Source organism: Mustela nigripes, chromosome 17, assembly GCF_022355385.1.
Source record: "Mustela nigripes isolate SB6536 chromosome 17, MUSNIG.SB6536, whole genome shotgun sequence".
NCBI classification, from domain to species: Eukaryota; Metazoa; Chordata; class Mammalia; order Carnivora; family Mustelidae; genus Mustela; species Mustela nigripes.
The window spans coordinates 881,713-896,902 of record NC_081573.1 but is presented as its reverse complement, the minus strand read 5'-3'; the positions used below and the strand labels follow the sequence as shown (position 1 = coordinate 896,902).

General features: G+C 48.9%; 1 long non-coding RNA gene across 2 annotated transcripts; it reads left to right on the top strand.

The window, feature by feature from the left end:
- Positions 1-335: 335 nt before the first annotated feature.
- Positions 336-15,020, top strand: LOC132005664 (uncharacterized). Of its 2 annotated transcripts, none has more exons than XR_009400868.1 (3): positions 336-515; positions 5,805-5,987; positions 12,483-15,020. It is a non-coding gene; the product is annotated as an uncharacterized LOC132005664 (long non-coding RNA). The 2 variants fall into 2 exon arrangements; XR_009400867.1 differs by lacking the exon at positions 12,483-15,020 and adding an exon at positions 8,201-8,394.
- Positions 15,021-15,190: the final 170 nt, after the last annotated feature.

The following is a 15,190-nucleotide window of genomic DNA, read 5'->3' as shown; positions in this document are numbered from 1 at the left end:
GGAAAACAAAATCCCCTGAGCTCCCAAGGACAGCGGCCGGCAAATTCGGGATTATGTCCCTAGAGGCCCAGGAGGTGGGGCCCCTGGCTGGGTTTTGCAGGCTGACCTCTGACCTCCGCCCGCGGCCACAGAGGGCCTGCACCCGCAGAGGGCCCGCGCTACCAGAAGAGGGCGCTCCGACACAGCAGATGCCCGCCGGCCGGCGTCGCGCTGGGAGCCGCAGCCAGGTGAGCCGGCCCCGCCCACTTCCGAAGGCGTCTCGGCTAGGTAACCTGAGCGGCCGCTCCCGGAAATCCTCTGTGGGCCACAGGGCCGCTGAGCAAGGTAAGCAAAGTTCCCGGAACAGGAGGAAACACTAAGGAATGCAAATGAAAGCCTGCATTGTTCTCAGGCAAAACGGAGGGGGATCACCTCTCTCTGGACGCCTGCGGGGCAGCAGGTGACACCCCCTCTATTCCCCAGACCGTCTGCGGAGGAGACTGTCTTCCAGGATTAAGCTCCGAGGAAGGTCACAGGTATTTTCAAGGCCGCCGCATAACTTGGTGATTTAAAGGCAGCACAAGCAATTAACGTGTTTAAAGAACAAGCAGGGGAGGGAGGCAGACCCGGGGAGGGAAGGGGAGAGGGGGAGAGAGAGAGGAAGAGAGCGGAAGCCGGGCGAGCCTCCCTTGTGTGGGCTAGCCCTGGCTGCACCCCGCAGCAGGCAGTCCCCCCAGAGACTGATCACCCAGGGCATGGTTGGGGAAAAGGGATGGGGTTGTGTTCCCCAAATGGTTTTCCCCAGATGTAAATAATCCCATGGAGTCAGGAAGACAGTAGTGAGGTCTGTGCATCCTGTTAGAATGCCTCAAGGGAGCAAGGTAAGACGGGTGGCCAGCTGTCACCATGACCTTCCCCATCCTTCCGGACCCCGCGGCTGGGCTGAGTTCCTGACACGCTGTAGGCAGGCGCAGCATATTTGGCAAATGGTCGTGCTGGGGTGCTGGGTCATTTGCAGCTGGGTTCCTTTCACTTGTCAGTGGCACGAAGAGTGGGGAAACCTGCCGCCAGACCCGAAAGGACAATGCATTTTCCCAGATGCTGACAGGTGGCTAGGAAGTCCTCCTCCCCGATACACGACGGAAAACACGCCTTCCCCAGACAGCGGGGCTCTTCTCTTGTGCCTGACCTAGGCTTAGCTTCTGGGGTGTTACTTACCCAAATGTGTATTCATGGAGATCCTGAATTTCAGGCTAAGCTACCTCATGTTTTAAAGAACCGTCACATCCTGTTTCACTGTGTGCCAACAAGAATAGGTATTAGGGGGGGCACCTGGGTGGCTCAGTGGGTTAAAGCTTCTGCCTTCGGCTCAGGTCATGGGCTCAGGGTCTTAGGATCGAGCCCCACATCGGGCTCTCTGCTCAGCAAGCAGCCTGCTTTCCTTCCTCTCTCTCTGCCTGCCTCTCTGCCTACTTGTGATCTCTGTCTGTCGAATAAATAAATAAAATCTTTTTTTAAAAAAAGAAAAGAAAAGAATAGGTATTACATTTTGTCAAATGCCCCTTGAGCATGTCTGGGGATGGTCACGGGATTCTTTCTCTACTTCTCTGTTAAGATGATAAATCACTGATTTCCTGATCGGGGTCTTCCCTGCACACCCCACTCAGCCAAGATGTATTTTCGTTCCTTTGTTTTAATACGTTGCTGAGTATCCTTCACCTACCAAACCACTCTCTCCTGGAACACAGCCCTGCGGTCGAAACCTTTGATGCTGATCTAATTTTTTCTTTCTTCTAAGTCAACTTGATCTATTGCTCAGATGCCTAAATAATTGTTTTCCTCTTAAAAAAAAAAAAAAAAAAGCCAACTGGTAGTTTTTCTAGAAGCTGAGGACTGGTTTTGGTTAATTTTTCTTTTCTTTTCTTTTTTTTTTTTTTTTAATATTTTATTTACTTAGGGAGGGAGCACAAGAGGGGAGTAGCAGGGAGAAGCAGACTCCCCGCTGAGCAGGGATTCCAGTGCTGGGCTCCATCCCAGCACCCTGAGATCGTGACCTGAACCCAAGGTAGACGCTTAACCACCTGAGCCCCACAGGCACCCCTCAGCTGACTTTCCTAGTTACATCCTGGGCCTTTCCATTTGAAAGGAATTTTAGGAAATTTTTTTTTTAAGATTTTATTTATTTATTTGACAGACAGAGATCACAAGTAGGCAGAGAGGCAGGCAGAGAGAGAGGGGGGAAGCAGGCTCCCTGCTGAGCAGAGAGCCCGATGTGGGGCTCCATCCCAGGACCCTGGGATCATGACCTGAGCCGAAGGCAGCGGCTTTAACCCACTGAGCCACCCAGGCGCCCCGAATTTTAGGAAATTTTTAAAGATTCTGGCCTTTCTTCTCCGTCTCCCTCCCTTGCTTTGGATTTTCTTCTTTAGGTCTTTCCTCCTCTTTCCTCTTTCCTCTTCCCTCTCACTTTCTGGGGAGTGGTCGGCTACGGTCATTTATATCTGGTTGTTTTTCTTCTTCTTCTTTTCATACTCCATTTCACCTACCATGTGTTCTGTGGGTCTGTTCATTCCTATTACAGTTCAGCTGTCATTTTTAAAATATCTTCTCCCCCCCCCCTTTTTTTTTTTCCAATTTACATCTAAAATATCTTCTTCAACATTTCTAGTCCTCTCCTGACCTCCCTCGGTGCCTCTTGGGGCATCTTCTGAGATTTCCCTGGATGATATCCTTGTCTTCTCGGTGTGATGATGTGATTTTGAATGAGACGTCCGTCTCTGGCTGAGCCCCGTGGGCTTGCATTTCGGAGTTGATGGGGATGCTGGCCGCCTAGTGTCCCTGCAGATGGTGTCCACAGGTATCTTCCTCTGCTGCATCTGTTGTTAAGGAAGGAGTAGGGGGAGAAGATTCAGAAAGGAATCGTTGAGGCCTCTCTCTGCACGTATTTTGTTTTCCTTGAAGACGTGCTCGGGCTTGGCCGGCGTGCATTCATTCACTCACTCATTCGTTCACGGAGCTCTCTTAGCCCACTGGAGACAGAGCTGGTCCCAGGTGCCTGCCTGATCACATCCGCAGGGATGCCCGGCAAGCTCATGAGATACAGGGAGAAGCGGGCAGCAGATGCCATCCTGCTCAGCAGAACAAAACAATTAGTCATGTTTCTCATCAAATCAAAGACTCGGGTAGAGGAATATAAACAGTTGGCACACAGAACCCCTCGCTTCATTCCACTTGTTCCAGGGCTGTTGTCACGCGCCTCTCGGACATGGGTTGGAGCCTGCCCCCGCCAGTGGGTCCTTCTGCAGCCGTCCTCCAGCACGAGGCCCAGAACACCAGAGGTCTCAGGGAAAAGTCCCCTGGATTCGTGAATCAGCTGCGGAAAAAAATAAGCTCCTTCGGTTTGTTCTCAAGCACAGTCTCTGAGGCCCAGCAGAGCTGGAAATGGGGGCTGAGTCCTTCTTTGGCCAGTTGTGGGAGAGCTGCTGGGCTTACAGGTCTGGCCTCTACCCCTGCTTCTCCGCAGCTGCCTCCCCTTCCCCTACAGAGACACCCAAAACTGTCTCGGAACACTGAAGTTGTCGTGGGGGAAGGGGTGTATAATCATCTCCTTTTATTCTGTGTTTTGATGCTTTGACATATTGGGGTCTGGCTAACCCTGGAGGGACCGCCCTATTCAGGTCTACTGATTCCTAGAAACAGCAAAGTGGCATGTGTCTTTCCTATGCAGACGCCCCCTTCATGTCCCCTCTTCTCTGCCCTAATCACCAGGGGCCAGGGGCCAGACAACCAGGACACCCCCTAATGGCCAGAAGTCCATCCTAAATCTGTACACCCTTCCCTCCCCCTTTCCATCCCATAGTAACCCCCAATCAGGCTCTTGGTCATGCTTTCCCCTCCCTCTGCCTCCTCTCGGACCCTGGTGCCTCGCCTTGGGGTGGCATGCCCCCTCCTCCTGGGATCTAGGAAAGTACCCAGGTTGTTTTTACTATGGGCAGTTCTGACAGCAAACCACACCCACAACCAGTTCTCCAACTTTCCAGACGCTGAGTGTCCGGTGCTTCATGTCCCTTCTGACCCTATGCGTTAAGGCTCAGTCCCACCAGACTGCCCGCTCCCTTCAGAAGTCGGCTGCAAGTCCGAATTCACCCCCCATACTTCTGACCGAATGGCCATAAACCAGGGGTTCCCACAAGCCCCCTCCTCGGGTTTGACCATGTGCTGGAATGGCCCGCAGGACTCCAGAAAGTGCTTTGCTGATAACCTGATAATTATCAAAGATACCACTCAGGTGTAGCCCCACATAAGAAGAGATGCACTGGGGGCGCCTGGGTGGCTCAGTGGGTTAAGCCTCTGCCTTCAGCTCAGGTCATGATCCCAGGGTCCTGGGATCGAGGCCCGCATCTGGCTCTCTGCTCAGCAGGGAACCTGCTTCCCCCTCCCCCTCTGCCTGCCTCTCTGCCTACTTGTGATCTCTCTCTCTCTGTGCCAAATAAATAAAAAAAATCTTTAAAAAAAAAAAAAGAAAAAAGAAGAGATGCACGGGGCGCCTGCTGGCTGGGCCGGTAGAGCATGCAACCCTTGATCTCAAGGGGTGAGTTCAAGCCCCACACTGGGCACAGAGTTTACTTAAAAAAATAAATAAAATACAATTCAAAGACCTGTACCCCTGGGGCTAATAATACATTATATGTTAATTTTAAAAAATTTTAAGCAAAAATAAATAAATAAATAAAATGCAATCTCCTAGAAGGACCCATGTGCCCAAACTCAAACACCCGTATAAAAAGAGATGCATAGAGCAAGGTTTTGGGGGGCGCCCTCTGAGGGCTCATCACCCTCCTTGTACCTCGATGGGTTTGCCAACCCAGAAGCTCACCAGACTCCATCATTCAGGGGTTTTATGAAGGTTTCATCACATAGGCGCAATTGATTAAATCTCTAGCCATCGGTGATGGACTCCACGTCCAGCGCCTCCACTCCCCGGGGTGCAGGCTCCAATCCTCCATCCACACCTGGGTGTTGGTGGAAGCCAGCCCCCCTGTTGAAGCCAGGTAGGGGCCACCAGTCAGCTCCTCAGCATGCAAAAGACACCACTCCAGAGAGCCCAGGCGTGTTGGGAGCTGAGTGCCAGGAGCTGCGCACGAAGACCAAATATTAGAACAAAAGATGCTCCTGTCCCCCCATCACTCAGGATATTACAACAGTTTTAGAAGCTGAATCAGGAGCCCAGAGAATGCCCAGTTATAAACTACGTTTTCTTTTCTTTCCTTTTTTTTTTTTTAAGATTTTATTTATTTATTTGTGTGTGAGAGAGAGTGCAACCACAAGCAAAGGGAAAGGTAGGCAGAAGGAGAAGCAGGCTTCCTGCTGAGCAGAGGGCCCAATGTGGGACTCGATCTCAGGACCCTGGGATCATGATCTGAGCCAAAGACATACGCTTAACTGACTGAGCCACCTAGGGAGGAAGCCCTAAATTATGTTTTCAATAGCAAACAATTGCCCTGATCTGTTGGCCTTACTATCCCTGAAGAATAATAAAAAGTCTATTTATTTTTAATCCCAGTTAACATGTTATATTAGTTTCAGTTGTACAAGATAGTGTATTCATACAACACCTGGTTCTCATCACGACAAATGCACGCCTTCATCCCCATCACCTGGTTCCCCCTTCCCCACCACCCCTCTGGTGACCATCAGTTCTCTACAGTTAAGAGTCTGTTTCTGTTTGTCTCTCTTTTTTCCCCTTTGCTTATTTGTTTTATGAGTGAAATCATATGTAAAAACCTCCATTTTATTTGTTTGTTGACTCATTATTATTTTTAAAGATTTTCTTTATTTGATGGAGAGAGAGAGCTCGTGCATGCCCAAGCAGGGGTAGTGGCCGGCAGAGGGAGAAGCAGACTCCCCGCAGCGCAGAGAGCCTGATCTGGACCTGATCCCAGGACTCTGGGGGATCAGAGATCATGACCTGAGCAGAAGGCCGATGCTTAACCCACTGAGCCATCCAGGTACCCCTATTTATTTATTTGTTTGTTTAAAATTTTTTTTAACTTTTTTTTTAAAGATTGATTTATTGTGGAGAGAGGGGGTGCGTCGGGGAGGGGCGGAGGGAGACCATCTCAGGCAGACTCCCAGTGAGCTCGGAGCCTGCCGTCACTACCCAGACATCATGGCCTGAGCCGAAATCGAGAGTCAGATGCTTACCCGACTGAGCCGCCCAGGCGCCCCCAAAACCTCTATTTTATTTTATTTTTTATTTTTTTAAGATTTTTATTTATTTATTTGATAGAGAGATCACAAGTAGGCAGAGAGGCAGGCAGAGAGAGAGGGGGAAGCAGGCTCCCCGCTGAGCAGAGAGCCCAATGTGGGGCTCGATCTCAGGACCCTGAGATCACGACCTGAGCCGAAGGCAGAGGCCTAAACCACTGAGCCACCCAGGCGCCCCCCAAAACTTCTATTTTAAAACGGGGCAAAACTGCCTCCCGCTGGGTACCATGGTTCTAAACTTCATCTGTTAAATTCATTTATTTGTTTTATGCACAGAATAACTTTGCAAGTAGGAATAACATTGTTCCAAGTTCTAAAATAGGTAATCTCTGCGGTCCTTTTTTTTTTTTTTTTTAAGTTTTATTTACTTAAGTCCTCTGTACACCCAACGTGGAGCTTGAACTCACAACCCAGGAGATCAAGAGTCTTGTGATGCTCTTCTGACGGAGCCAGCCGGGTGCCCCAAGGCTGGTTTAAATTTGTTAGCCTTTTTTTTTTTTTTTAAGTAATCTCTATGCTCCATGTGGGGCTCAAACTCATGACTCAGACCTCCAGCGAGCTGGCCAGAAAGCCCTGTCTGCAATCTTCTTCTTCTTCTTCTTTTTTTTTTTTTTAAGATTTTAATTATTATTTGACAGACACAGAGAGAGATCACAAATAGGCAGAGAGGCAGGCAGAAAGGGAGAGGGAAGCAGCCTCCCTGCTGAGCAGAGAGCCCAATGCGGGGCTCGACCCCAGGACCCTGAGATCATGACCTGAGCCGAAGGTAGAGGCTTTAACCCACTGAGCCACCCAGGCGCCCCACCTGTCTGCAATCTTCTTCTTCTTCTTTTTTTTTTTTTTTAAAGAATTTATTTATTTATTTAATTGACAGAGAGAAATCACAAGTAGGCAGAGAGAGGAGGGAAACAGGCTCCCCACTGAGCAGAGAGCCCGACGTGGGGCTCGACCCCAGGACCCTGAGATCATGACCTGAGCTAAAGGCAGAGGCTTTAACCCACTGAGCCACCCAGGCGCCCCACCTGTCTGCAATCTTCTTGAGAGAATTCAGAACAGATCTCCCCAAAAAGGTGCCCCTTTGGCATGTTTTTCTGAACTGAAGGCAATTGAGACCAGACCTTGCGGGCTCAGGAGAAGCTTCTGTCCCTAGAAGACTCCAAACTGGGGGTCTTTTCCAGAATTAGAGCTATTACCCAAGACGGGTTTTATCTGAGGGCCCCATCTGTACAGCAGGGCAGACATCTACTTACCAAACGTGTGTTCTTCCCGCCTTGCTCCCCTCTGAGGCCCCGGCCCCCAGCCCTGTCCTCAGCTCCACGTGGCACAGAGACCTGCCTCAACTTACCTCTCTGTTTTGGAATCTCATATGGGCAAAAGTCAATTTGATCTTTCCTGCTAATCTGTCTCATGTCGGTTTAATTCTTAGAGCAGCCTTTGAAGGGTAGAGGAGAGTTTCTCCTCCCCAAACTCTATAGGTGAAGATACTTAAAACTGTGTCAGCAAGGTCACAGCCAATGGTTAATTATCACAAGACTTTGTGGAGGGTTTTTTTCCCCCATTTAAAAAAAAACTGAAGTATAGTTTTTATTGTGGCTTTTTTTTTTTTTTTAAGAGAGAGGGTGGGAATGGGATTGGAGGAGGGCAGAGGGGGGCAGAGAGAGAGAATCTCAAGCAGACTCTCTGATGAGCCCAGAGTCTACCCTAGACTTGATCTCATGACCCTGAACTCACGACCTGAGCAGAAATTGAGAGTCAGATGCTCAGCTGACATGCCGCCCAGGTGCCCCTAACAGAAATATAGTTATACAATGTTACTGCAGTTTCAAGTGTACAAGTAAGTGATTCCATGGGCATACACAGTACTCTGGGCTCACCCCTAGTGTCACCGCCGCTGTCGGTAATTGTCACAAGCTCGTAGAGCAAGCTCCCTTCCCTTTTATAACCTCCTTCACAGCTTTGGATGGCCAGACTGTTGCACAACAAACATTTCAACAAACCTCACTGTCCATTACTGACAGTCACAGTTTCAAGATTTCAAGGTGATGAGCCCCAGGACTATTTAAGAAGAAGAAAAGAAAAACCCATCATGTTATTCAAGCATTGTCTTTATGATGGCGAGTTACAGAATAAATATAATTTGGACTCTCATTTTTAGATGTTTGGTATGTCAATCTTTGCGCAGTTTTTTCTGAGCTATTTACACAAAGGTTAATGACTAACCTAGTTATGAGGCCTCACTTCTGTCAGCCACTAAAGAGGGTCTGAGGGCACCTGGCTGACTCAGAGGAGCATGTGACTCTTGATCTCAGGGTCGTGAGTTTGAACGCCCCATTGGGAGTAGAGATGACATAAAAAAGTAAAATCTTAAAAAAAAAAAAAAAGTGGGGCATGCTCCTGGGTGGTTCAGTTGGTTAAATGTCTGCCTTCTGCTCTGGTCATGATCCCAGGGTCCTGGGATTGAGTCCTGCACTGGGGCTCCTTGCTCCGTGGAGTGTCTGCTTCTCCTTCTCCCTCTGCTCCTATGCCACCTCCCCACCCTCGCTCGTGGGAGCTCTATCACTCTCTCTTTCTCTCAGATAAATAAATAAATAAATAAAATCTTAAGGAAAAAATTGTTATTAAAAAAATTGATGGTTTTTCTCAGTAACTACATGTTGAAACTCAGGGCCTCTGGTTTCCATGATAATTTTGATAAAGGATCAGGTTTATCATCCGTATTTCTTATTTGCACAGAATTAAATAAGCCCAGAGGGGACAGCCAGAACCGTGCTTCTGATGGAGTCTGTCCTTGCCTGGCATGTCTCCTACTCATCAAGCTGGGGTAACCAGAATAGGTAACGTCTATTGAGCACTGACTGTGTTAGGAATCGATCCAAACCCTTTCCACGCATTAAATAATTTAATCTGAGGTATGTGTTAGCACAGAAAGCTGAAGTGATCTGCTAGTCATCTGTTGCTCTGCAAGAAACTTCTCAAAATTGGACGAGCTGAAAACAATAATGATTTCTTACTTCCCATGGTTGCCAGGGTTGGCTGGGCTCTCAGCTCTGCAGGGTGCTGACTAGAGGGACTCGTGAAGCTTTGTTCAGTCGGGGGCTAAAATCCAAGATGGTGTCCCTCAGATGCCTGGAGCCTTGGTGGGAATGATGGGACCACCGGGGTCTTCCTCCAGGACACTCATCAGAGTCTAGCGTGGGGCTTCTCATCTGCTGGCTGGCTTCCAACCCAATGAAATCAGAAGCTGCCAAGTCCCGTACTGCCTAGGGCTGAGAAGTCACACAGTGCCACTCCCAGCATGTGCTCTTGGCCCAGGCAAGTCACTCGACCACAGGGGAGGTCAACAAACTCCACCTCTCCATGGGACAAGCAACATGATTCCACAGACTGGGGAGGAATTGTCTGCCACTGTCTTTGTAATAAAGCACATAACGGGCATTTCATCTCTAAATGGTGGAGAGAGGATTGGAAGCTCGGCTGTTTGGACCACGCCCTTGCTCGTAACCCTGATGCTCTTCAGCCTCTCCCTGCACACTTCCAAAGATCTGTGCCAAGGACTACTCAGAAGCAGACCTACCTCCTCTGAAGTTCCCGGTGAAGTCTAATCTGTTAATATTAATTTTATGTGTCAGCTTGACTGGACCATGGGGCACCCAGATATTTGGTCAAGCATTATTCTAGGCATGTTCCTGGAGGAGGGTGGTCCTGGAGGAGATTAACCTTGGAATCAGCACTCTGAGTTAAGCAGATGGCCCTCGTACTGTGGGTGGGCCTCCTCTAATCACTTGAAGACCTGAATGGACCCAAAAGTTCTTTCTGCCTGACTGCCTTTGAGCTGGGAAATTCATTTTTGTTTCCTGCCTTTGGCTCTTTCTGGGTCTCAAGCCTGTCATCCTTCAGATGAGAACTACACCACTGGCTCTCCTGGGTCTCTAGTTTGCTGGATGAAAATCTTGGGACTTGTCAGCCTCCATAATTTTACATAGAAGTTATATACACATAAATATATGCATAATTTAATATATGTATATAAAAGCACAAATAACTGTGCTTTGTCATCTGTCATCCTATCATCCTATCAGCTGTGACTACTGGGGGAGCAACTCTTCCAGGTGGGGGAGGCCAAACCCCCAAGTACGTTCATCTACTTCCCATAACACCCAGATCCCCTGGATGCATTCATTGGATTCCCAGAATATTCCAAATGAGCCCTGCCTCCTCGTACACTGTGAGTCTGCAATGCCTCCGTAAAAAGCATTTAATAACTCCAGGAATAGCTCCTTTCTCTTAACCTTCTCACTATGCTCCAGGCATTCCTCCAAATCCTCTGAGAGGCTGAGCTGCTGACTCTGAGTGGGAAGCAGGACCTCAGCCCCGTCTGAGCCCACCTCCCCTGGGGAGCCTTGGAGACTGGAGGGATTGGCAGCTCGTTCCTCAAGAACATGTCTGTCAAGGCCTGGGACTTTGTAATTCCTACACACTCATGTGCTATCTTGTCCCTGTTTCACGGATGCTGGCAGAAGACTTGCACTCCCAAGTCACAAAGGATTTATTCCCAGGTTACAGCAGGCAGGAGGACCCCATGCTTGTGCTGGTTTCCCAGGTCCCCCGGGTCCCACCCAGGCAATGCAGAGGGGCACAGGCGGGCTATGTCCATGTAGTTGTGGTATCGAAGCTGAAGAACGCCAGCTTGGGGGTCTGTCTCTGATAGAGCGTGCCTCTCTCTGCTCTTTGTCTCAGAAGGAGACAGCCCCTCACCCACAAAGGCTGCTTGTGGCAAACTCGGCCCCTGAGAAGTGGCCAGATGGGCAGTGGACAGCTGTATCCCGGCACCGACAGCCTCTCCCAGAGACACGGCCCTATGTACCTGGCAGGATGACTGGGCCACCTGGTCGGGAATGGATGCAACTCGGTCATCAAGACACTGAGTCAGCATTTCCTGGAGCTGGGGGATCCCTCCGATCATCTCACCCACCGGCCCTGGATGGATATAGCCTTACGGCGTGAATCTATAATCCTAGTCCTCATCCACTCTGACAAGACTATCTGTCCTTGAGTGTGTGTGCATCTCCCTCCCTATAGACAGACCCAGACCAGCTCCCTGAGGACCTGTTTTTCAGCTGTATCTCCCTCAGACTCTGCTCGTTCTTAGACCCCACTCCATTCATCCTACTCATTTTATTTTAATTTTTAAAAGATTTTATTTATGTGTTTGAGACAGAGCATGAGCAGGGAGAGGGCAGAGGGAGAGGGAGAAGCCGACTCCCCCCTGAGCAGGGAGCCCGATGTGGGACTTGATCCCAGGACCCAGAGATCATGACCTGAGCTGGAGGCAGATGCCTAATGGACTGAGCCAGCGAGGGGCCCCCATTTGACTCATTTCAGAACAAACAAACACACTCCCACTCCCCAGCACACACACACACACACACATACACACACACACACACTTTAATGTCCTCCTCCCACTCCCAGGAAAGCTCGGCTCTAAGACATCCAGGCCCCAAGCAGAGAGGCCTTCTCAGATCGCCTGCCTTGGAGCGCCACCTGGTCACCCCCATCACATGGACCTCATGGCCTCACCTGCGGGACCTGTAACAGGCACAGGGCTCTCTGTCAATACCGCTGGGTGGGCGTCACCCCAGTCAGCATGCTGACCCCCTGCCCTGCGGCCAACACTGGCATCTTTCCCCAGGGCCCCTGCCTGCTCTGGCTCCTCACTTCCCTTCTCATCTCTACGGCAGCCACCTTGCTGGCTTTTCTCCACTGAGCACAGTGGTTTGAAGCAGAGCAATCAAATTATGTCATTTGCAGTTTTAAAAGCCTCAAACTGCTTCCTTTTCCACTTTGAACAAAAGCCAGAGTCTCTATCATGTCCTCAAACACCTTCCACCATCCGGCTCCCGCTCACCTCAGCCGCTTCATTTCCTGCCTCCCACCGGCCATCTCTGTCCCACATCGCATCAGCCTAAAAGCTCTTTGCCATAGGCAACTGGATCCCTTTGATGCAGGGTCCTGAAGCTGATTCCTCCCAGTGCTCGAAATGTCCAGACTCCTCCTCTTCCACTCCCTACGTGGCTGGCTTCTCCGAATCCCTCCATTCTGGCTCCAAAGTCACCAATTTCAAGTGGCCTCTCCCACCAGGTCTCGATCCTTGGGCATGGTCACACAGCCCCTTTCATGTTTGAAGGGATCTGATCCACATCTCTTCCATCTGTCTTGTCTGCCTCTCTCCCCAGATCATGTGCCCTGGATGGGCCACGTCTGTCTCATCTATGGCTATCTTCCCGGTCCCATGTAGCCAACCAATTCTTGCTGAAGGAAAGAAGAAAAGAATCTTTGTGGTCTTCATCAATGCCTGGGGATAAATGAACTCTCTCATCACAGTTCCTAGAGCAAGATCTCAGCATGCAGGAGCCCTCTCCAGACCAGATTCGCCCAGTCCAACTACTCACTTTCCTGAAACATCCCCACCCCAGACTCATGTCTAAGAATATAGCATGAGACCTCAGGTGGGGAGAGAGCCCTGGGCCCGCCTGGTCTCTTGCTCTCCAGGTTTATGTTTGCTGGGAAACAAGGCGTGGTTCTGGAAACCTCCTTAGACCCTTTTGCCAGCCCTGGAACTGATCCTGTTTTCCGGGGTGGTCACAGCCTGACTCCTAGAACACAGGGTCCTAGCACTAAATATTGGGGCAGAGCCCCAGTCTGGAGATCATCGACCCTTGGGGTCAAATTCTGGCCTTGCTTCCAGCTGTCTGTTTGGGGACTTACCAGCTGCTACTACTTATCGCTATTTCTACCTTTGCCACAAGACAGGGGTCTTCTCCCCAGGGACAAATCCACCAGTCTCCTTCCAGAAACACTCCTCCAACGCAAGGCTCCCTTTTGGCCAGATCCTATTTTGTGCCCAGCTTTGACTCAGGAATCCTTTTACATGGTAAACTGCAGAGCATAAAGTACTTCTGTACGGAGGACAAGATGCAACATTTAAGAACAGAAGATTGCAACAACATCCATGGACCTGGAGGGCATTATGCAAGATGAGGGAAGCCAGAGAAAAAGACAAATACCATGGGATAGCGCATGTGGAATCTGAAGAAGCTGACCTCCTAGACCTCAGAGTAGAATGGCAGTTACCAGGGGGGTGGGAAAAGTGGGGAGATGTTGGTCAAAGGGTACAAACTTGCGACTGGTAGATAAATCAGTCTTAGAGATGTAACGCACAGCATTGTGATTACAGTTCACAATGCTATATTATAAACTTCAGAGTTGCTAAGAGACTAGATCTTAATTATTCTCATTGTAGAAAAATGGTAAGTGTATGTCATGATGGAGATGTTAGCTAATGCTAAGGTGACAATGTTGCAATATATAAATGTAACAAGTCAGGGAACACTGTTGCAATATATAAATGTATCTAATCAGGACACTATTGGTATATATAACTGTATCAAATCAAGGGACACTGTTGCAATATATAAGTGTGTCAGGGGTGCCTGGGTGGCTCAGTTGGTTAAGCACTGGACTCTTGATCTCAGTGCAGGTCTTGATCTCATGAGTTCAAGCTCATATTGCGCTCCACACTGGGAGTCTGCTTAAAAACAAAAACCAAGGGGCAACTGGGTGGCTCAGTGGGTTGGGCCTCTGCCTTCAGCTCGGGTCATGATCTCAGGGTCCAGGGATCAAGTCCCTCATCAATCCCTCATCGGGGAGCCTGCTTCCCTCTCTCTCTCTGCCTGCCTCTCTGCCTACTTGTGATCTCTCTCTTTGTCAAATAAATAAAAAATATAAAAAACAAATTAAAAACAAAAACAAAAACCAATCAACCAAATCAGCTGGTGTACAACTTGAACTTACACAATGTTGGGGCGCCTGGGTGGCTCATATAGTTAAGCATCTGCCTCTGGCTCAGGTCATGGTCTCCAGGTCCTGTGACTGAGCCCCATGCCATGCTCCCTGCTCAGTGGGGAGTCTGCTTCTCCCTCTCCCCCCTGCCTCTCCCCCTGCTTGTGCTCTCTGTTTTTGTCTCTCTTTCAAATGAAGTTTTTTAAAAAGATAAACTTATTCAATGTTACATGTCAGTTATATCTCAATAAAAATAAAAATTTTAAGTCCAATAGTCCCCCACCCATCCCCGTTTTCCAGTTTCTCAATCCCTCTGCCCCTTAACCATTTCATTATCTTCTCCAGAAATTCACGACATCTACAAGAATGTATTTCATGGTTAGCAAGTGACAAGATGCCATGATTTGGAGGCACTGTCCTAAATGTTCTCCTTGCTTTGAGCTTCATAATTAATACATAACTGTTAGATGGGAAACACATTTGTGGGTTTAAGAAATGCAAAAATGTACACATCAAAAGGTTTTACCGATGCTGTCATACCTAATCACTTGCCAGGCATCCTTCCCTTACAGGCCACCACGTTGATGAGTTTCTTATGCAACCCTCCAGTGTTTATGCAAAACCCAGAAGATAGGAAAATATATTCCCATTTTTAAACCTTTCCTCACACAAATGATGACGTAATCCTGGTCTGTCCTTGCTTATCTTACTAGAAAATAGATTCTGGAGATTTTCCTATGCTCCATCCAGTTAAATAACCGTATCTCAGCTGAGTAGGATCACCGGGCTGGCTCAGTGTAGAACATGTCTCTTGATCTCAGGGTCACGAGTTCAAACCCCATGCTGGATGTAGAAGATTGTTTTAAAAAGAATTTAAAAAAATAGAAACAAAAGCTCGACTGAGTAAGTTTATTTTTTAAAAAGATTTTATATATTTGTTTGACAGAGGGAGAGAGCACGAGAAGGTGGAAACAGCAGAGGGAGAGGAAGAAGCAGGCTCCCCACCAAGCAGGCAACCCCATGGAGGAGCTCTATTCCAGGATCCTGGGGTCAGGGCCCAAGGTGAAGGCAGATGCTTAACTGGCTGACTCACCCAGATTCC